Raw genomic sequence first — 22,126 nt, 5'->3', positions numbered from 1 at the left:
TATGTATGGGTGGCTGACTGCCACCCACCCAGAAAGTGTATGGGAGGCTGGTTGGCTGCCAGCCTTCCTTCCATTCCTATGAGTAATGTGAGTGCTCATGAAGGGGACATGGTTGGGTCCACCCCTTTCCCGGTTATCCCTTCTAGGCCTTTTGGCTTAGATCAAGTGTAAAAAAAGAAAGGATCTTGCGACAGATCGCATCCTGAGGCACGTTTTTTTTTTGTGTGAATACTTGCACTTGGGTGACTTGTGAGCACATACTGATACATACGTTCCCTATCTGGGGACCATAAATTAAATGGATTTTTGAGAAAGGGAGCTGATTTGGAAGCTTGCTTCTGTCGCCCTATGCATTGACCCGATGTGGCAGTATCTTCGGGTAGTGAACAGTGCACCACCCCATTCCAGTGTTAAACAAGAAAGATTCTCATTTAATCCTCCGTGGGTGAGAATTTGAGTTTGAGAATTGGAGACCAAAATGATGAGTTGCACTGACTGGTTTATGAACGTCTATTCATTTAGCGTTTTAATGACCATGTTTGCACACTGATTGGTGTAAAAAAATAAAATAAAACTAAATAATAATAATCTAGCACACCTGTGCAGGTTTGACATGACATGACAGGTAGCTGTCTTGTGGGTGGTGCTGAATCCTGTTAAATGACATGAGGGTCTCATGCCTATACACAAGGGTGTGTCATTGCTGTTGCTTGACCATGCATTGGTTTCTGTGGTCAGTGAATGATAAAAACAAAATTTACCATCCATTGATGGATGGGAAATCCGCCATGAGGCATTTGTTTTTAGAAACTGCTGCTCACAACCAATGTTGCAATGGAGTGTCTCCATCTGCTGGTGGTATTGGAAAGGCATTAGTGCTATGACAGGGTCTGAAGAAGAAGAAGAAGAAGAAGAAGACGGAAAAAAATATATATAAAAAGAAAAAGAGAGAGAGAGAGAGACTGACTTAGTGAGCGAGTGAGTGAGAGAGTGAGAGTGAGTGAGAGTGAATGAGTGAGTGAGTGATTGAGTGAGTGAGTGAGTGAGAACAAATGAGTTAAAGCAAGTGAGTGAGAGAGATCGAATGAATGAAAGTCTGAATGACAGAAAGAAAAAAGGATGAAGAAAGAAGCATGAAGAAAAAAAAATGTATATGGAGTTGCTGACATGAGTGCAATCTACAAAGCCGTTGAGGCTGATCCTCATGGGAGGATTATTGCACCAGGACCCTTAGCACTTTTAAAATGCCATTCAATGCCACGGGCTAGATGTAAACTGCAGATGACCATGTTGTGGTAGTTACCATGGATACCCAAGTGATGTGTGAGCTAACACATAGGCCCAACAGATTCCAAGAAGGCCAGAATCACCAGCGGCACCACCATCGATTGTCAGGTCACCCGGATTCAGCAAATACCAGAGTCCAAAATGATGCAGGTTTATACTGTTAATTTTCAGTTTATCGTTACAGTTGGTGTTATTCCGTGTCGGAAGGGACGCAGCTACAGCCAGTGGGGTAACTAGAGACAGGCAGGCAGCTATGTGCAACAAAGGTAGGCGTGTTGTTTTCATATGCAGATCTGAAATATTGTCTTATATGCAAGAGGAGGAGTGATGGGGGTTCAGGCAAAAGCCAGGCTATGGATTGCATTGCTAAATGCTCCATCAGAGTGCAATGGTCGCCTCTCCTTTTTTTAAGTGACGATGTGGGTTTAGCCTGTGCTGTATGTATGTATGGGTGGCTGACTGCCACCCACCCAGAAAGTGTATGGGAGGCTGGTTGGCTGCCAGCCTTCCTTCCATTCCTATGAGTAATGTGAGTGCTCATGAAGGGGACATGGTTGGGTCCACCCCTTTCCCGGTTATCCCCTCTAGGCCTTTTGGCTTAGATCAAGTGTAAAAAAAGAAAGGATCTTGCGACAGATCGCATCCTGAGGCACGTTTTTTTTTGTGTGAATACTTGCACTTGGGTGACTTGTGAGCACATACTGATACATACGTTCCCTATCTGGGGACCATAAATTAAATGGATTTTTGAGAAAGGGAGCTGATTTGGAAGCTTGCTTCTGTCGCCCTATGCATTGACCCGATGTGGCAGTATCTTCGGGTAGTGAACAGTGCACCACCCCATTCCAGTGTTAAACAAGAAAGATTCTCATTTAATCCTCCGTGGGTGAGAATTTGAGTTTGAGAATTGGAGACCAAAATGATTAGTTGCACTGACTGGTTTATGAACGTCTATTCATTTAGCGTTTTAATGACCATGTTTGCACACTGATTGGTGTAAAAAAATAAAATAAAACTAAATAATAATAATCTAGCACACCTGTGCAGGTTTGACATGACATGACAGGTAGCTGTCTTGTGGGTGGTGCTGAATCCTGTTAAATGACATGAGGGTCTCATGCCTATACACAAGGGTGTGTCATTGCTGTTGCTTGACCATGCATTGGTTTCTGTGGTCAGTGAATGATAAAAACAAAATTTACCATCCATTGATGGATGGGAAATCCGCCATGAGGCATTTGTTTTTAGAAACTGCTGCTCACAACCAATGTTGCAATGGAGTGTCTCCATCTGCTGGTGGTATTGGAAAGGCATTAGTGCTATGACAGGGTCTGAAGAAGAAGAAGAAGAAGAAGAAGACGGAAAAAAATATATATAAAAAGAAAAAAAGAGAGAGAGAGAGAGACTGACTTAGTGAGCGAGTGAGTGAGAGAGTGAGAGTGAGTGAGAGTGAATGAGTGAGTGAGTGATTGAGTGAGTGAGTGAGTGAGAACAAATGAGTTAAAGCAAGTGAGTGAGAGAGATCGAATGAATGAAAGTCTGAATGACAGAAAGAAAAAAGGATGAAGAAAGAAGCATGAAGAAAAAAAAATGTATATGGAGTTGCTGACATGAGTGCAATCTACAAAGCCGTTGAGGCTGATCCTCATGGGAGGATTATTGCACCAGGACCCTTAGCACTTTTAAAATGCCATTCAATGCCACGGGCTAGATGTAAACTGCAGATGACCATGTTGTGGTAGTTACCATGGATACCCAAGTGATGTGTGAGCTAACACATAGGCCCAACAGATTCCAAGAAGGCCAGAATCACCAGCGGCACCACCATCGATTGTCAGGTCACCCGGATTAAGCAAATACCAGAGTCCAAAATGATGCAGGTTTATACTGTTAATTTTCAGTTTATCGTTACAGTTGGTGTTATTCCATGTCGGAAGGGACGCAGCTACAGCCAGTGGGGTAACTAGAGACAGGCAGGCAGCTATGTGCAACAAAGGTAGGCGTGTTGTTTTCATATGCAGATCTGAAATATTGTCTTATATGCAAGAGGAGGAGTGATGGGGGTTCAGGTAAAAGCCAGGCTATGGATTGCATTGCTAAATGCTCCATCAGAGTGCAATGGTCGCCTGTCCTTTTTTTAAGTGATGATGTGGGTTTAGCCTGTGCTGTATGTATGTATGGGTGGCTGACTGCCACCCACCCAGAAAGTGTATGGGAGGCTGGTTGGCTGCCAGCCTTCCTTCCATTCCTATGAGTAATGTGAGTGCTCATGAAGGGGACATGGTTGGGTCCACCCCTTTCCCGGTTATCCCCTCTAGGCCTTTTGGCTTAGATCAAGTGTAAAAAAAGAAAGGATCTTGCGACAGATCGCATCCTGAGGCACGTTTTTTTTTTGTGTGAATACTTGCACTTGGGTGACTTGTGAGCACATACTGATACATACGTTCCCTATCTGGGGACCATAAATTAAATGGATTTTTGAGAAAGGGAGCTGATTTGGAAGCTTGCTTCTGTCGCCCTATGCATTGACCCGATGTGGCAGTATCTTCGGGTAGTGAACAGTGCACCACCCCATTCCAGTGTTAAACAAGAAAGATTCTCATTTAATCCTCCGTGGGTGAGAATTTGAGTTTGAGAATTGGAGACCAAAATGATGAGTTGCACTGACTGGTTTATGAACGTCTATTCATTTAGCGTTTTAATGACCATGTTTGCACACTGATTGGTGTAAAAAAATAAAATAAAACTAAATAATAATAATCTAGCACACCTGTGCAGGTTTGACATGACATGACAGGTAGCTGTCTTGTGGGTGGTGCTGAATCCTGTTAAATGACATGAGGGTCTCATGCCTATACACAAGGGTGTGTCATTGCTGTTGCTTGACCATCCATTGGTTTCTGTGGTCAGTGAATGATAAAAACAAAATTTACCATCCATTGATGGATGGGAAATCCGCCATGAGGCATTTGTTTTTAGAAACTGCTGCTCACAACCAATGTTGCAATGGAGTGTCTCCATCTGCTGGTGGTATTGGAAAGGCATTAGTGCTATGACAGGGTCTGAAGAAGAAGAAGAAGACGGAAAAAAATATATATAAAAAGAAAAAGAGAGAGAGAGAGAGAGACTGACTTAGTGAGCGAGTGAGTGAGAGAGTGAGAGTGAGTGAGAGTGAATGAGTGAGTGAGTGAGTGAGTGAGTGAGAACAAATGAGTTAAAGCAAGTGAGTGAGAGAGATCGAATGAATGAAAGTCTGAATGACAGAAAGAAAAAAGGATGAAGAAAGAAGCATGAAGAAAAAAAAATGTATATGGAGTTGCTGACATGAGTGCAATCTACAAAGCCGTTGAGGCTGATCCTCATGGGAGGATTATTGCACCAGGACCCTTAGCACTTTTAAAATGCCATTCAATGCCACGGGCTAGATGTAAACTGCAGATGACCATGTTGTGGTAGTTACCATGGATACCCAAGTGATGTGTGAGCTAACACATAGGCCCAACAGATTCCAAGAAGGCCAGAATCACCAGCGGCACCACCATCGATTGTCAGGTCACCCGGATTCAGCAAATACCAGAGTCCAAAATGATGCAGGTTTATACTGTTAATTTTCAGTTTATCGTTACAGTTGGTGTTATTCCATGTCGGAAGGGACGCAGCTACAGCCAGTGGGGTAACTAGAGACAGGCAGGCAGCTATGTGCAACAAAGGTAGGCGTGTTGTTTTCATATGCAGATCTGAAATATTGTCTCATATGCAAGAGGAGGAGTGATGGGGGTTCAGGCAAAAGCCAGGCTATGGATTGCATTGCTAAATGCTCCATCAGAGTGCAATGGTCGCCTGTCCTTTTTTTAAGTGATGATGTGGGTTTAGCCTGTGCTGTATGTATGTATGGGTGGCTGACTGCCACCCACCCAGAAAGTGTATGGGAGGCTGGTTGGCTGCCAGCCTTCCTTCCATTCCTATGAGTAATGTGAGTGCTCATGAAGGGGACATGGTTGGGTCCACCCCTTTCCCGGTTATCCCCTCTAGGCCTTTTGGCTTAAATCAAGTGTAAAAAAAGAAAGGATCTTGCGACAGATCGCATCCTGAGGCACGTTTTTTTTGTGTGAATACTTGCACTTGGGTGACTTGTGAGCACATACTGATACATACGTTCCCTATCTGGGGACCATAAATTAAATGGATTTTTGAGAAAGGGAGCTGATTTGGAAGCTTGCTTCTGTCGCCCTATGCATTGACCCGATGTGGCAGTATCTTCGGGTAGTGAACAGTGCACCACCCCATTCCAGTGTTAAACAAGAAAGATTCTCATTTAATCCTCCGTGGGTGAGAATTTGAGTTTGAGAATTGGAGACCAAAATGATGAGTTGCACTGACTGGTTTATGAACGTCTATTCATTTAGCGTTTTAATGACCATGTTTGCACACTGATTGGTGTAAAAAATTAAAATAAAACTAAATAATAATAATCTAGCACACCTGTGCAGGTTTGACATGACATGACAGGTAGCTGTCTTGTGGGTGGTGCTGAATCCTGTTAAATGACATGAGGGTCTCATGCCTATACACAAGGGTGTGTCATTGCTGTTGCTTGACCATGCATTGGTTTCTGTGGTCAGTGAATGATAAAAACAAAATGTACCATCCATTGATGGATGGGAAATCCGCCATGAGGCATTTGTTTTTAGAAACTGCTGCTCACAACCAATGTTGCAATGGAGTGTCTCCATCTGCTGGTGGTATTGGAAAGGCATTAGTGCTATGACAGGGTCTGAAGAAGAAGAAGAAGAAGACGGAAAAAAATATATATAAAAAGAAAAAGAGAGAGAGAGAGAGACTGACTTAGTGAGCGAGTGAGTGAGAGAGTGAGAGTGAGTGAGAGTGAATGAGTGAGTGAGTGATTGAGTGAGTGAGTGAGTGAGAACAAATGAGTTAAAGCAAGTGAGTGAGAGAGATCGAATGAATGAAAGTCTGAATGACAGAAAGAAAAAAGGATGAAGAAAGAAGCATGAAGAAAAAAAATGTATATGGAGTTGCTGACATGAGTGCAATCTACAAAGCCGTTGAGGCTGATCCTCATGGGAGGATTATTGCACCAGGACCCTTAGCACTTTTAAAATGCCATTCAATGCCACGGGCTAGATGTAAACTGCAGATGACCATGTTGTGGTAGTTACCATGGATACCCAAGTGATGTGTGAGCTAACACATAGGCCCAACAGATTCCAAGAAGGCCAGAATCACCAGCGGCACCACCATCGATTGTCAGGTCACCCGGATTCAGCAAATACCAGAGTCCAAAATGATGCAGGTTTATACTGTTAATTTTCAGTTTATCGTTACAGTTGGTGTTATTCCATGTCGGAAGGGACGCAGCTACAGCCAGTGGGGTAACTAGAGACAGGCATGCAGCTATGTGCAACAAAGGTAGGCGTGTTGTTTTCATATGCAGATCTGAAATATTGTCTTATATGCAAGAGGAGGAGTGATGGGGGTTCAGGCAAAAGCCAGGCTATGGATTGCATTGCTAAATGCTCCATCAGAGTGCAATGGTCGCCTGTCCTTTTTTTAAGTGATGATGTGGGTTTAGCCTGTGCTGTATGTATGTATGGGTGGCTGACTGCCACCCACCCAGAAAGTGTATGGGAGGCTGGTTGGCTGCCAGCCTTCCTTCCATTCCTATGAGTAATGTGAGTGCTCATGAAGGGGACATGGTTGGGTCCACCCCTTTCCCGGTTATCCCCTCTAGGCCTTTTGGCTTAGATCAAGTGTAAAAAAAGAAAGGATCTTGCGACAGATCTTATCCTGAGGCACGTTTTTTTTGTGTGAATACTTGCACTTGGGTGACTTGTGAGCACATACTGATACATACGTTCCCTATCTGGGGACCATAAATTAAATGGATTTTTGAGAAAGGGAGCTGATTTGGAAGCTTGCTTCTGTCGCCCTATGCATTGACCCGATGTGGCAGTATCTTCGGGTAGTGAACAGTGCACCACCCCATTCCAGTGTTAAACAAGAAAGATTCTCATTTAATCCTCCGTGGGTGAGAATTTGAGTTTGAGAATTGGAGACCAAAATGATGAGTTGCACTGACTGGTTTATGAACGTCTATTCATTTAGCATTTTAATGACCATGTTTGCACACTGATTGGTGTAAAAAAATAAAATAAAACTAAATAATAATAATCTAGCACACCTGTGCAGGTTTGACATGACATGACAGGTAGCTGTCTTGAGGGTGGTGCTGAATCCTGTTAAATGACATGAGGGTCTCATGCCTATACACAAGGGTGTGTCATTGCTGTTGCTTGACCATGCATTGGTTTCTGTGGTCAGTGAATGATAAAAACAAAATTTACCATCCATTGATGGATGGGAAATCCGCCATGAGGCATTTGTTTTTAGAAACTGCTGCTCACAACCAATGTTGCAATGGAGTGTCTCCATCTGCTGGTGGTATTGGAAAGGCATTAGTGCTATGACAGGGTCTGAAGAAGAAGAAGACGGAAAAAAATATATATAAAAAGAAAAAGAGAGAGAGAGAGAGAGACTGACTTAGTGAGCGAGTGAGTGAGAGAGTGAGAGTGAGTGAGAGTGAATGAGTGAGTGAGTGATTGAGTGAGTGAGTGAGTGAGAACAAATGAGTTAAAGCAAGTGAGTGAGAGAGATCGAATGAATGAAAGTCTGAATGACAGAAAGAAAAAAGGATGAAGAAAGAAGCATGAAGAAAAAAAAATGTATATGGAGTTGCTGACATGAGTGCAATCTACAAAGCCGTTGAGGCTGATCCTCATGGGAGGATTATTGCACCAGGACCCTTAGCACTTTTAAAATGCCATTCAATGCCACGGGCTAGATGTAAACTGCAGATGACCATGTTGTGGTAGTTACCATGGATACCCAAGTGATGTGTGAGCTAACACATAGGCCCAACAGATTCCAAGAAGGCCAGAATCACCAGCGGCACCACCATCGATTGTCAGGTCACCCGGATTCAGCAAATACCAGAGTCCAAAATGATGCAGGTTTATACTGTTAATTTTCAGTTTATCGTTACAGTTGGTGTTATTCCATGTCGGAAGGGACGCAGCTACAGCCAGTGGGGTAACTAGAGACAGGCAGGCAGCTATGTGCAACAAAGGTAGGCGTGTTGTTTTCATATGCAGATCTGAAATATTGTCTTATATGCAAGAGGAGGAGTGATGGGGGTTCAGGTAAAAGCCAGGCTATGGATTGCATTGCTAAATGCTCCATCAGAGTGCAATGGTCGCCTGTCCTTTTTTTAAGTGATGATGTGGGTTTAGCCTGTGCTGTATGTATGTATGGGTGGCTGACTGCCACCCACCCAGAAAGTGTATGGGAGGCTGGTTGGCTGCCAGCCTTCCTTCCATTCCTATGAGTAATGTGAGTGCTCATGAAGGGGACATGGTTGGGTCCACCCCTTTCCCGGTTATCCCCTCTAGGCCTTTTGGCTTAGATCAAGTGTAAAAAAAGAAAGGATCTTGCGACAGATCGCATCCTGAGGCACGTTTTTTTTTTGTGTGAATACTTGCACTTGGGTGACTTGTGAGCACATACTGATACATACGTTCCCTATCTGGGGACCATAAATTAAATGGATTTTTGAGAAAGGGAGCTGATTTGGAAGCTTGCTTCTGTCGCCCTATGCATTGACCCGATGTGGCAGTATCTTCGGGTAGTGAACAGTGCACCACCCCATTCCAGTGTTAAACAAGAAAGATTCTCATTTAATCCTCCGTGGGTGAGAATTTGAGTTTGAGAATTGGAGACCAAAATGATGAGTTGCACTGACTGGTTTATGAACGTCTATTCATTTAGCGTTTTAATGACCATGTTTGCACACTGATTGGTGTAAAAAAATAAAATAAAACTAAATAATAATAATCTAGCACACCTGTGCAGGTTTGACATGACATGACAGGTAGCTGTCTTGTGGGTGGTGCTGAATCCTGTTAAATGACATGAGGGTCTCATGCCTATACACAAGGGTGTGTCATTGCTGTTGCTTGACCATCCATTGGTTTCTGTGGTCAGTGAATGATAAAAACAAAATTTACCATCCATTGATGGATGGGAAATCCGCCATGAGGCATTTGTTTTTAGAAACTGCTGCTCACAACCAATGTTGCAATGGAGTGTCTCCATCTGCTGGTGGTATTGGAAAGGCATTAGTGCTATGACAGGGTCTGAAGAAGAAGAAGAAGACGGAAAAAAATATATATAAAAAGAAAAAGAGAGAGAGAGAGAGAGACTGACTTAGTGAGCGAGTGAGTGAGAGAGTGAGAGTGAGTGAGAGTGAATGAGTGAGTGAGTGAGTGAGTGAGTGAGAACAAATGAGTTAAAGCAAGTGAGTGAGAGAGATCGAATGAATGAAAGTCTGAATGACAGAAAGAAAAAAGGATGAAGAAAGAAGCATGAAGAAAAAAAAATGTATATGGAGTTGCTGACATGAGTGCAATCTACAAAGCCGTTGAGGCTGATCCTCATGGGAGGATTATTGCACCAGGACCCTTAGCACTTTTAAAATGCCATTCAATGCCACGGGCTAGATGTAAACTGCAGATGACCATGTTGTGGTAGTTACCATGGATACCCAAGTGATGTGTGAGCTAACACATAGGCCCAACAGATTCCAAGAAGGCCAGAATCACCAGCGGCACCACCATCGATTGTCAGGTCACCCGGATTCAGCAAATACCAGAGTCCAAAATGATGCAGGTTTATACTGTTAATTTTCAGTTTATCGTTACAGTTGGTGTTATTCCATGTCGGAAGGGACGCAGCTACAGCCAGTGGGGTAACTAGAGACAGGCAGGCAGCTATGTGCAACAAAGGTAGGCGTGTTGTTTTCATATGCAGATCTGAAATATTGTCTCATATGCAAGAGGAGGAGTGATGGGGGTTCAGGCAAAAGCCAGGCTATGGATTGCATTGCTAAATGCTCCATCAGAGTGCAATGGTCGCCTGTCCTTTTTTTAAGTGATGATGTGGGTTTAGCCTGTGCTGTATGTATGTATGGGTGGCTGACTGCCACCCACCCAGAAAGTGTATGGGAGGCTGGTTGGCTGCCAGCCTTCCTTCCATTCCTATGAGTAATGTGAGTGCTCATGAAGGGGACATGGTTGGGTCCACCCCTTTCCCGGTTATCCCCTCTAGGCCTTTTGGCTTAAATCAAGTGTAAAAAAAGAAAGGATCTTGCGACAGATCGCATCCTGAGGCACGTTTTTTTTGTGTGAATACTTGCACTTGGGTGACTTGTGAGCACATACTGATACATACGTTCCCTATCTGGGGACCATAAATTAAATGGATTTTTGAGAAAGGGAGCTGATTTGGAAGCTTGCTTCTGTCGCCCTATGCATTGACCCGATGTGGCAGTATCTTCGGGTAGTGAACAGTGCACCACCCCATTCCAGTGTTAAACAAGAAAGATTCTCATTTAATCCTCCGTGGGTGAGAATTTGAGTTTGAGAATTGGAGACCAAAATGATGAGTTGCACTGACTGGTTTATGAACGTCTATTCATTTAGCGTTTTAATGACCATGTTTGCACACTGATTGGTGTAAAAAATTAAAATAAAACTAAATAATAATAATCTAGCACACCTGTGCAGGTTTGACATGACATGACAGGTAGCTGTCTTGTGGGTGGTGCTGAATCCTGTTAAATGACATGAGGGTCTCATGCCTATACACAAGGGTGTGTCATTGCTGTTGCTCGACCATGCATTGGTTTCTGTGGTCAGTGAATGATAAAAACAAAATGTACCATCCATTGATGGATGGGAAATCCGCCATGAGGCATTTGTTTTTAGAAACTGCTGCTCACAACCAATGTTGCAATGGAGTGTCTCCATCTGCTGGTGGTATTGGAAAGGCATTAGTGCTATGACAGGGTCTGAAGAAGAAGAAGAAGAAGACGGAAAAAAATATATATAAAAAGAAAAAGAGAGAGAGAGAGAGACTGACTTAGTGAGCGAGTGAGTGAGAGAGTGAGAGTGAGTGAGAGTGAATGAGTGAGTGAGTGATTGAGTGAGTGAGTGAGTGAGAACAAATGAGTTAAAGCAAGTGAGTGAGAGAGATCGAATGAATGAAAGTCTGAATGACAGAAAGAAAAAAGGATGAAGAAAGAAGCATGAAGAAAAAAAATGTATATGGAGTTGCTGACATGAGTGCAATCTACAAAGCCGTTGAGGCTGATCCTCATGGGAGGATTATTGCACCAGGACCCTTAGCACTTTTAAAATGCCATTCAATGCCACGGGCTAGATGTAAACTGCAGATGACCATGTTGTGGTAGTTACCATGGATACCCAAGTGATGTGTGAGCTAACACATAGGCCCAACAGATTCCAAGAAGGCCAGAATCACCAGCGGCACCACCATCGATTGTCAGGTCACCCGGATTCAGCAAATACCAGAGTCCAAAATGATGCAGGTTTATACTGTTAATTTTCAGTTTATCGTTACAGTTGGTGTTATTCCATGTCGGAAGGGACGCAGCTACAGCCAGTGGGGTAACTAGAGACAGGCATGCAGCTATGTGCAACAAAGGTAGGCGTGTTGTTTTCATATGCAGATCTGAAATATTGTCTTATATGCAAGAGGAGGAGTGATGGGGGTTCAGGCAAAAGCCAGGCTATGGATTGCATTGCTAAATGCTCCATCAGAGTGCAATGGTCGCCTGTCCTTTTTTTAAGTGATGATGTGGGTTTAGCCTGTGCTGTATGTATGTATGGGTGGCTGACTGCCACCCACCCAGAAAGTGTATGGGAGGCTGGTTGGCTGCCAGCCTTCCTTCCATTCCTATGAGTAATGTGAGTGCTCATGAAGGGGACATGGTTGGGTCCACCCCTTTCCCGGTTATCCCCTCTAGGCCTTTTGGCTTAGATCAAGTGTAAAAAAAGAAAGGATCTTGCGACAGATCTTATCCTGAGGCACGTTTTTTTTGTGTGAATACTTGCACTTGGGTGACTTGTGAGCACATACTGATACATACGTTCCCTATCTGGGGACCATAAATTAAATGGATTTTTGAGAAAGGGAGCTGATTTGGAAGCTTGCTTCTGTCGCCCTATGCATTGACCCGATGTGGCAGTATCTTCGGGTAGTGAACAGTGCACCACCCCATTCCAGTGTTAAACAAGAAAGATTCTCATTTAATCCTCCGTGGGTGAGAATTTGAGTTTGAGAATTGGAGACCAAAATGATGAGTTGCACTGACTGGTTTATGAACGTCTATTCATTTAGCATTTTAATGACCATGTTTGCACACTGATTGGTGTAAAAAAATAAAATAAAACTAAATAATAATAATCTAGCACACCTGTGCAGGTTTGACATGACATGACAGGTAGCTGTCTTGAGGGTGGTGCTGAATCCTGTTAAATGACATGAGGGTCTCATGCCTATACACAAGGGTGTGTCATTGCTGTTGCTTGACCATGCATTGGTTTCTGTGGTCAGTGAATGATAAAAACAAAATTTACCATCCATTGATGGATGGGAAATCCGCCATGAGGCATTTGTTTTTAGAAACTGCTGCTCACAACCAATGTTGCAATGGAGTGTCTCCATCTGCTGGTGGTATTGGAAAGGCATTAGTGCTATGACAGGGTCTGAAGAAGAAGAAGAAGAAGACGGAAAAAAATATATATAAAAAGAAAAAGAGAGAGAGAGAGAGAGACTGACTTAGTGAGCGAGTGAGTGAGAGAGTGAGAGTGAGTGAGAGTGAATGAGTGAGTGAGTGATTGAGTGAGTGAGTGAGTGAGAACAAATGAGTTAAAGCAAGTGAGTGAGAGAGATCGAATGAATGAAAGTCTGAATGACAGAAAGAAAAAAGGATGAAGAAAGAAGCATGAAGAAAAAAAAATGTATATGGAGTTGCTGACATGAGTGCAATCTACAAAGCCGTTGAGGCTGATCCTCATGGGAGGATTATTGCACCAGGACCCTTAGCACTTTTAAAATGCCATTCAATGCCACGGGCTAGATGTAAACTGCAGATGACCATGTTGTGGTAGTTACCATGGATACCCAAGTGATGTGTGAGCTAACACATAGGCCCAACAGATTCCAAGAAGGCCAGAATCACCAGCGGCACCACCATCGATTGTCAGGTCACCCGGATTCAGCAAATACCAGAGTCCAAAATGATGCAGGTTTATACTGTTAATTTTCAGTTTATCGTTACAGTTGGTGTTATTCCATGTCGGAAGGGACGCAGCTACAGCCAGTGGGGTAACTAGAGACAGGCAGGCAGCTATGTGCAACAAAGGTAGGCGTGTTGTTTTCATATGCAGATCTGAAATATTGTCTCATATGCAAGAGGAGGAGTGATGGGGGTTCAGGCAAAAGCCAGGCTATGGATTGCATTGCTAAATGCTCCATCAGAGTGCAATGGTCGCCTGTCCTTTTTTTAAGTGATGATGTGGGTTTAGCCTGTGCTGTATGTATGTATGGGTGGCTGACTGCCACCCACCCAGAAAGTGTATGGGAGGCTGGTTGGCTGCCAGCCTTCCTTCCATTCCTATGAGTAATGTGAGTGCTCATGAAGGGGACATGGTTGGGTCCACCCCTTTCCCGGTTATCCCCTCTAGGCCTTTTGGCTTAGATCAAGTGTAAAAAAAGAAAGGATCTTGCGACAGATCGCATCCTGAGGCACGTTTTTTTTGTGTGAATACTTGCACTTGGGTGACTTGTGAGCACATACTGATACATACGTTCCCTATCTGGGGACCATAAATTAAATGGATTTTTGAGAAAGGGAGCTGATTTGGAAGCTTGCTTCTGTCGCCCTATGCATTGACCCGATGTGGCAGTATCTTCGGGTAGTGAACAGTGCACCACCCCATTCCAGTGTTAAACAAGAAAGATTCTCATTTAATCCTCCGTGGGTGAGAATTTGAGTTTGAGAATTGGAGACCAAAATGATGAGTTGCACTGACTGGTTTATGAACGTCTATTCATTTAGCGTTTTAATGACCATGTTTGCACACTGATTGGTGTAAAAAAATAAAATAAAACTAAATAATAATAATCTAGCACACCTGTGCAGGTTTGACATGACATGACAGGTAGCTGTCTTGTGGGTGGTGCTGAATCCTGTTAAATGACATGAGGGTCTCATGCCTATACACAAGGGTGTGTCATTGCTGTTGCTTGACCATGCATTGGTTTCTGTGGTCAGTGAATGATAAAAACAAAATTTACCATCCATTGATGGATGGGAAATCCGCCATGAGGCATTTGTTTTTAGAAACTGCTGCTCACAACCAATGTTGCAATGGAGTGTCTCCATCTGCTGGTGGTATTGGAAAGGCATTAGTGCTATGACAGGGTCTGAAGAAGAAGAAGAAGAAGAAGACGGAAAAAAATATATATAAAAAGAAAAAGAGAGAGAGAGAGAGAGAGACTGACTTAGTGAGCGAGTGAGTGAGAGAGTGAGAGTGAGTGAGAATGAGTGAGTGAGTGATTGAGTGAGTGAGTGAGTGAGTGAGTGAGTGAGTGAGAACAAATGAGTTAAAGCAAGTGAGTGAGAGAGATCGAATGAATGAAAGTCTGAATGACAGAAAGAAAAAAGGATGAAGAAAGAAGCATGAAGAAAAAAAAATGTATATGGAGTTGCTGACATGAGTGCAATCTACAAAGCCGTTGAGGCTGATCCTCATGGGAGGATTATTGCACCAGGACCCTTAGCACTTTTAAAATGCCATTCAATGCCACGGGCTAGATGTAAACTGCAGATGACCATGTTGTGGTAGTTACCATGGATACCCAAGTGATGTGTGAGCTAACACATAGGCCCAACAGATTCCAAGAAGGCCAGAATCACCAGCGGCACCACCATCGATTGTCAGGTCACCCGGATTCAGCAAATACCAGAGTCCAAAATGATGCAGGTTTATACTGTTAATTTTCAGTTTATCGTTACAGTTGGTGTTATTCCATGTCGGAAGGGACGCAGCTACAGCCAGTGGGGTAACTAGAGACAGGCAGGCAGCTATGTGCAACAAAGGTAGGCGTGTTGTTTTCATATGCAGATCTGAAATATTGTCTTATATGCAAGAGGAGGAGTGATGGGGGTTCAGGCAAAAGCCAGGCTATGGATTGCATTGCTAAATGCTCCATCAGAGTGCAATGGTCGCCTGTCCTTTTTTTAAGTGATGATGTGGGTTTAGCCTGTGCTGTATGTATGTATGGGTGGCTGACTGCCACCCACCCAGAAAGTGTATGGGAGGCTGGTTGGCTGCCAGCCTTCCTTCCATTCCTATGAGTAATGTGAGTGCTCATGAAGGGGACATGGTTGGGTCCACCCCTTTCCCGGTTATCCCCTCTAGGCCTTTTGGCTTAGATCAAGTGTAAAAAAAGAAAGGATCTTGCGACAGATCGCATCCTGAGGCATGTTTTTTTTTGTGTGAATACTTGCACTTGGGTGACTTGTGAGCACATACTGATACATACGTTCCCTATCTGGGGACCATAAATTAAATGGATTTTTGAGAAAGGGAGCTGATTTGGAAGCTTGCTTCTGTCGCCCTATGCATTGACCCGATGTGGCAGTATCTTCGGGTAGTGAACAGTGCACCACCCCATTCCAGTGTTAAACAAGAAAGATTCTCATTTAATCCTCCGTGGGTGAGAATTTGAGTTTGAGAATTGGAGACCAAAATGATGAGTTGCACTGACTGGTTTATGAACGTCTATTCATTTAGCGTTTTAATGACCATGTTTGCACACTGATTGGTGTAAAAAAATAAAATAAAACTAAATAATAATAATCTAGCACACCTGTGCAGGTTTGACATGACATGACAGGTAGCTGTCTTGTGGGTGGTGCTGAATCCTGTTAAATGACATGAGGGTCTCATGCCTATACACAAGGGTGTGTCATTGCTGTTGCTTGACCATGCATTGGTTTCTGTGGTCAGTGAATGATAAAAACAAAATTTACCATCCATTGATGGATGGGAAATCCGCCATGAGGCATTTGTTTTTAGAAACTGCTGCTCACAACCAATGTTGCAATGGAGTGTCTCCATCTGCTGGTGGTATTGGAAAGGCATTAGTGCTATGACAGGGTCTGAAGAAGAAGAAGAAGAAGACGGAAAAAAATATATATAAAAAGAAAAAGAGAGAGAGAGAGAGAGACTGACTTAGTGAGTGAGTGAGAGAGTGAGAGTGAGTGAGAGTGAATGAGTGAGTGAGTGATTGAGTGAGTGAGTGAGTGAGTGAGAACAAATGAGTTAAAGCAAGTGAGTGAGAGAGATCGAATGAATGAAAGTCTGAATGACAGAAAGAAAAAAGGATGAAGAAAGAAGCATGAAGAAAAAAAAATGTATATGGAGTTGCTGACATGAGTGCAATCTACAAAGCCGTTGAGGCTGATCCTCATGGGAGGATTATTGCACCAGGACCCTTAGCACTTTTAAAATGCCATTCAATGCCACGGGCTAGATGTAAACTGCAGATGACCATGTTGTGGTAGTTACCATGGATACCCAAGTGATGTGTGAGCTAACACATAGGCCCAACAGATTCCAAGAAGGCCAGAATCACCAGCGGCACCACCATCGATTGTCAGGTCACCCGGATTCAGCAAATACCAGAGTCCAAAATGATGCAGGTTTATACTGTTAATTTTCAGTTTATCATTACAGTTGGTGTTATTCCATGTCGGAAGGGACGCAGCTACAGCCAGTGGGGTAACTAGAGACAGGCAGGCAGCTATGTGCAACAAAGGTAGGCGTGTTGTTTTCATATGCAGATCTGAAATATTGTCTTATATGCAAGAGGAGGAGTGATGGGGGTTCAGGCAAAAGCCAGGCTATGGATTGCATTGCTAAATGCTCCATCAGAGTGCAATGGTCGCCTGTCCTTTTTTTAAGTGATGATGTGGGTTTAGCCTGTGCTGTATGTATGTATGGGTGGCTGACTGCCACCCACCCAGAAAGTGTATGGGAGGCTGGTTGGCTGCCAGCCTTCCTTCCATTCCTATGAGTAATGTGAGTGCTCATGAAGGGGACATGGTTGGGTCCACCCCTTTCCCGGTTATCCCCTCTAGGCCTTTTGGCTTAGATCAAGTGTAAAAAAAGAAAGGATCTTGCGACAGATCGCATCCTGAGGCACGTTTTTTTTTGTGTGAATACTTGCACTTGGGTGACTTGTGAGCACATACTGATACATACGTTCCCTATCTGGGGACCATAAATTAAATGGATTTTTGAGAAAGGGAGCTGATTTGGAAGCTTGCTTCTGTCGCCCTATGCATTGACCCGATGTGGCAGTATCTTCGGGTAGTGAACAGTGCACCACCCCATTCCAGTGTTAAACAAGAAAGATTCTCATTTAATCCTCCGTGGGTGAGAATTTGAGTTTGAGAATTGGAGACCAAAATGATGAGTTGCACTGACTGGTTTATGAACGTCTATTCATTTAGCGTTTTAATGACCATGTTTGCACACTGATTGGTGTAAAAAAATAAAATAAAACTAAATAATAATAATCTAGCACACCTGTGCAGGTTTGACATGACATGACAGGTAGCTGTCTTGTGGGTGGTGCTGAATCCTGTTAAATGACATGAGGGTCTCATGCCTATACACAAGGGTGTGTCATTGCTGTTGCTTGACCATGCATTGGTTTCTGTGGTCAGTGAATGATAAAAACAAAATTTACCATCCATTGATGGATGGGAAATCCGCCATGAGGCATTTGTTTTTAGAAACTGCTGCTCACAACCAATGTTGCAATGGAGTGTCTCCATCTGCTGGTGGTATTGGAAAGGCATTAGTGCTATGACAGGGTCTGAAGAAGAAGAAGAAGAAGAAGAAGACGGAAAAAAATATATATAAAAAGAAAAAGAGAGAGAGAGAGAGAGACTGACTTAGTGAGTGAGTGAGTGAGAGAGTGAGAGTGAGTGAGAGTGAATGAGTGAGTGAGTGATTGAGTGAGTGAGTGAGTGAGTGAGAACAAATGAGTTAAAGCAAGTGAGTGAGAGAGATCGAATGAATGAAAGTCTGAATGACAGAAAGAAAAAAGGATGAAGAAAGAAGCATGAAGAAAAAAAAATGTATATGGAGTTGCTGACATGAGTGCAATCTACAAAGCCGTTGAGGCTGATCCTCATGGGAGGATTATTGCACCAGGACCCTTAGCACTTTTAAAATGCCATTCAATGCCACGGGCTAGATGTAAACTGCAGATGACCATGTTGTGGTAGTTACCATGGATACCCAAGTGATGTGTGAGCTAACACATAGGCCCAACAGATTCCAAGAAGGCCAGAATCACCAGCGGCACCACCATCGATTGTCAGGTCACCCGGATTCAGCAAATACCAGAGTCCAAAATGATGCAGGTTTATACTGTTAATTTTCAGTTTATCGTTACAGTTGGTGTTATTCCATGTCGGAAGGGACGCAGCTACAGCCAGTGGGGTAACTAGAGACAGGCAGGCAGCTATGTGCAACAAAGGTAGGCGTGTTGTTTTCATATGCAGATCTGAAATATTGTCTTATATGCAAGAGGAGGAGTGATGGGGGTTCAGGCAAAAGCCAGGCTATGGATTGCATTGCTAAATGCTCCATCAGAGTGCAATGGTCGCCTGTCCTTTTTTTAAGTGATGATGTGGGTTTAGCCTGTGCTGTATGTATGTATGGGTGGCTGACTGCCACCCACCCAGAAAGTGTATGGGAGGCTGGTTGGCTGCCAGCCTTCCTTCCATTCCTATGAGTAATGTGAGTGCTCATGAAGGGGACATGGTTGGGTCCACCCCTTTCCCGGTTATCCCCTCTAGGCCTTTTGGCTTAGATCAAGTGTAAAAAAAGAAAGGATCTTGCGACAGATCGCATCCTGAGGCACGTTTTTTTTTGTGTGAATACTTGCACTTGGGTGACTTGTGAGCACATACTGATACATACGTTCCCTATCTGGGGACCATAAATTAAATGGATTTTTGAGAAAGGGAGCTGATTTGGAAGCTTGCTTCTGTCGCCCTATGCATTGACCCGATGTGGCAGTATCTTCGGGTAGTGAACAGTGCACCACCCCATTCCAGTGTTAAACAAGAAAGATTCTCATTTAATCCTCCGTGGGTGAGAATTTGAGTTTGAGAATTGGAGACCAAAATGATGAGTTGCACTGACTGGTTTATGAACGTCTATTCATTTAGCGTTTTAATGACCATGTTTGCACACTGATTGGTGTAAAAAAATAAAATAAAACTAAATAATAATAATAATCTAGCACACCTGTGCAGGTTTGACATGACATGACAGGTAGCTGTCTTGTGGGTGGTGCTGAATCCTGTTAAATGACATGAGGGTCTCATGCCTATACACAAGGGTGTGTCATTGCTGTTGCTTGACCATGCATTGGTTTCTGTGGTCAGTGAATGATAAAAACAAAATTTACCATCCATTGATGGATGGGAAATCCGCCATGAGGCATTTGTTTTTAGAAACTGCTGCTCACAACCAATGTTGCAATGGAGTGTCTCCATCTGCTGGTGGTATTGGAAAGGCATTAGTGCTATGACAGGGTCTGAAGAAGAAGAAGAAGAAGACGGAAAAAAATATATATAAAAAGAAAAAGAGAGAGAGAGAGACTGACTTAGTGAGCGAGTGAGTGAGAGAGTGAGAGTGAGTGAGAGTGAATGAGTGAGTGAGTGATTGAGTGAGTGAGTGAGTGAGTGAGAACAAATGAGTTAAAGCAAGTGAGTGAGAGAGATCGAATGAATGAAAGTCTGAATGACAGAAAGAAAAAAGGATGAAGAAAGAAGCATGAAGAAAAAAAAATGTATATGGAGTTGCTGACATGAGTGCAATCTACAAAGCCGTTGAGGCTGATCCTCATGGGAGGATTATTGCACCAGGACCCTTAGCACTTTTAAAATGCCATTCAATGCCACGGGCTAGATGTAAACTGCAGATGACCATGTTGTGGTAGTTACCATGGATACCCAAGTGATGTGTGAGCTAACACATAGGCCCAACAGATTCCAAGAAGGCCAGAATCACCAGCGGCACCACCATCGATTGTCAGGTCACCCGGATTCAGCAAATACCAGAGTCCAAAATGATGCAGGTTTATACTGTTAATTTTCAGTTTATCGTTACAGTTGGTGTTATTCCATGTCGGAAGGGACGCAGCTACAGCCAGTGGGGTAACTAGAGACAGGCAGGCAGCTATGTGCAACAAAGGTAGGCGTGTTGTTTTCATATGCAGATCTGAAATATTGTCTTATATGCAAGAGGAGGAGTGATGGGGGTTCAGGCAAAAGCCAGGCTATGGATTGCATTGCTAAATGCTCCATCAGAGTGCAATGGTCGCCTGTCCTTTTTTTAAGTGATGATGTGGGTTTAGCCTGTGCTGTATGTATGTATGGGTGGCTGACTGCCACCCACCCAGAAAGTGTATGGGAGGCTGGTTGGCTGCCAGCCTTCCTTCCATTCCTATGAGTAATGTGAGTGCTCATGAAGGGGACATGGTTGGGTCCACCCCTTTCCCGGTTATCCCCTCTAGGCCTTTTGGCTTAGATCAAGTGTAAAAAAAGAAAGGATCTTGCGACAGATCGCATCCTGAGGCACGTTTTTTTTTGTGTGAATACTTGCACTTGGGTGACTTGTGAGCACATACTGATACATACGTTCCCTATCTGGGGACCATAAATTAAATGGATTTTTGAGAAAGGGAGCTGATTTGGAAGCTTGCTTCTGTCGCCCTATGCATTGACCCGATGTGGCAGTATCTTCGGGTAGTGAACAGTGCACCACCCCATTCCAGTGTTAAACAAGAAAGATTCTCATTTAATCCTCCGTGGGTGAGAATTTGAGTTTGAGAATTGGAGACCAAAATGATGAGTTGCACTGACTGGTTTATGAACGTCTATTCATTTAGCGTTTTAATGACCATGTTTGCACACTGATTGGTGTAAAAAAATAAAATAAAACTAAATAATAATAATCTAGCACACCTGTGCAGGTTTGACATGACATGACAGGTAGCTGTCTTGTGGGTGGTGCTGAATCCTGTTAAATGACATGAGGGTCTCATGCCTATACACAAGGGTGTGTCATTGCTGTTGCTTGACCATGCATTGGTTTCTGTGGTCAGTGAATGATAAAAACAAAATTTACCATCCATTGATGGATGGGAAATCCGCCATGAGGCATTTGTTTTTAGAAACTGCTGCTCACAACCAATGTTGCAATGGAGTGTCTCCATCTGCTGGTGGTATTGGAAAGGCATTAGTGCTATGACAGGGTCTGAAGAAGAAGAAGAAGAAGAAGAAGACGGAAAAAAATATATATAAAAAGAAAAAGAGAGAGAGAGAGAGAGACTGACTTAGTGAGCGAGTGAGTGAGAGAGTGAGAGTGAGTGAGAGTGAATGAGTGAGTGAGTGATTGAGTGAGTGAGTGAGTGAGTGAGTGAGAACAAATGAGTTAAAGCAAGTGAGTGAGAGAGATCGAATGAATGAAAGTCTGAATGACAGAAAGAAAAAAGGATGAAGAAAGAAGCATGAAGAAAAAAAAATGTATATGGAGTTGCTGACATGAGTGCAATCTACAAAGCCGTTGAGGCTGATCCTCATGGGAGGATTATTGCACCAGGACCCTTAGCACTTTTAAAATGCCATTCAATGCCACGGGCTAGATGTAAACTGCAGATGACCATGTTGTGGTAGTTACCATGGATACCCAAGTGATGTGTGAGCTAACACATAGGCCCAACAGATTCCAAGAAGGCCAGAATCACCAGCGGCACCACCATCGATTGTCAGGTCACCCGGATTCAACAAATACCAGAGTCC

General features: G+C 43.4%; 13 pseudogenes; all 13 read left to right on the top strand.

Moving 5' to 3' along the window:
- The first annotated feature begins 135 nt into the window (after positions 1-135).
- LOC130286038 (U2 spliceosomal RNA) lies at positions 136-400 on the top strand (annotated as a pseudogene).
- Positions 401-1,864: 1,464 nt separating this feature from the next.
- On the top strand, positions 1,865-2,128 carry LOC130286297 (U2 spliceosomal RNA; annotated as a pseudogene).
- Positions 2,129-3,594: 1,466 nt separating this feature from the next.
- Positions 3,595-3,859, top strand: LOC130287951 (U2 spliceosomal RNA; annotated as a pseudogene).
- A 1,449-nt stretch (positions 3,860-5,308) lies between these two features.
- On the top strand, positions 5,309-5,571 carry LOC130289885 (U2 spliceosomal RNA; annotated as a pseudogene).
- A 1,457-nt stretch (positions 5,572-7,028) lies between these two features.
- On the top strand, positions 7,029-7,291 carry LOC130288529 (U2 spliceosomal RNA; annotated as a pseudogene).
- A 1,454-nt stretch (positions 7,292-8,745) lies between these two features.
- On the top strand, positions 8,746-9,010 carry LOC130287950 (U2 spliceosomal RNA; annotated as a pseudogene).
- Positions 9,011-10,459: 1,449 nt separating this feature from the next.
- Positions 10,460-10,722, top strand: LOC130289884 (U2 spliceosomal RNA; annotated as a pseudogene).
- Positions 10,723-12,179: 1,457 nt separating this feature from the next.
- Positions 12,180-12,442, top strand: LOC130288517 (U2 spliceosomal RNA; annotated as a pseudogene).
- Positions 12,443-13,902: 1,460 nt separating this feature from the next.
- LOC130288679 (U2 spliceosomal RNA) lies at positions 13,903-14,165 on the top strand (annotated as a pseudogene).
- Positions 14,166-15,642: 1,477 nt separating this feature from the next.
- LOC130287638 (U2 spliceosomal RNA) lies at positions 15,643-15,906 on the top strand (annotated as a pseudogene).
- A 1,460-nt stretch (positions 15,907-17,366) lies between these two features.
- Positions 17,367-17,630, top strand: LOC130286296 (U2 spliceosomal RNA; annotated as a pseudogene).
- Positions 17,631-19,100: 1,470 nt separating this feature from the next.
- On the top strand, positions 19,101-19,364 carry LOC130286295 (U2 spliceosomal RNA; annotated as a pseudogene).
- A 1,463-nt stretch (positions 19,365-20,827) lies between these two features.
- Positions 20,828-21,091, top strand: LOC130286294 (U2 spliceosomal RNA; annotated as a pseudogene).
- The last annotated feature ends 1,035 nt before the right edge of the window (positions 21,092-22,126 follow it).

This window comes from Hyla sarda, chromosome 8, assembly GCF_029499605.1.
Source record: "Hyla sarda isolate aHylSar1 chromosome 8, aHylSar1.hap1, whole genome shotgun sequence".
Lineage (NCBI taxonomy): Eukaryota > Metazoa > Chordata > Amphibia > Anura > Hylidae > Hyla > Hyla sarda.
This window is presented reverse-complemented; position numbering and strand designations above follow the sequence as displayed.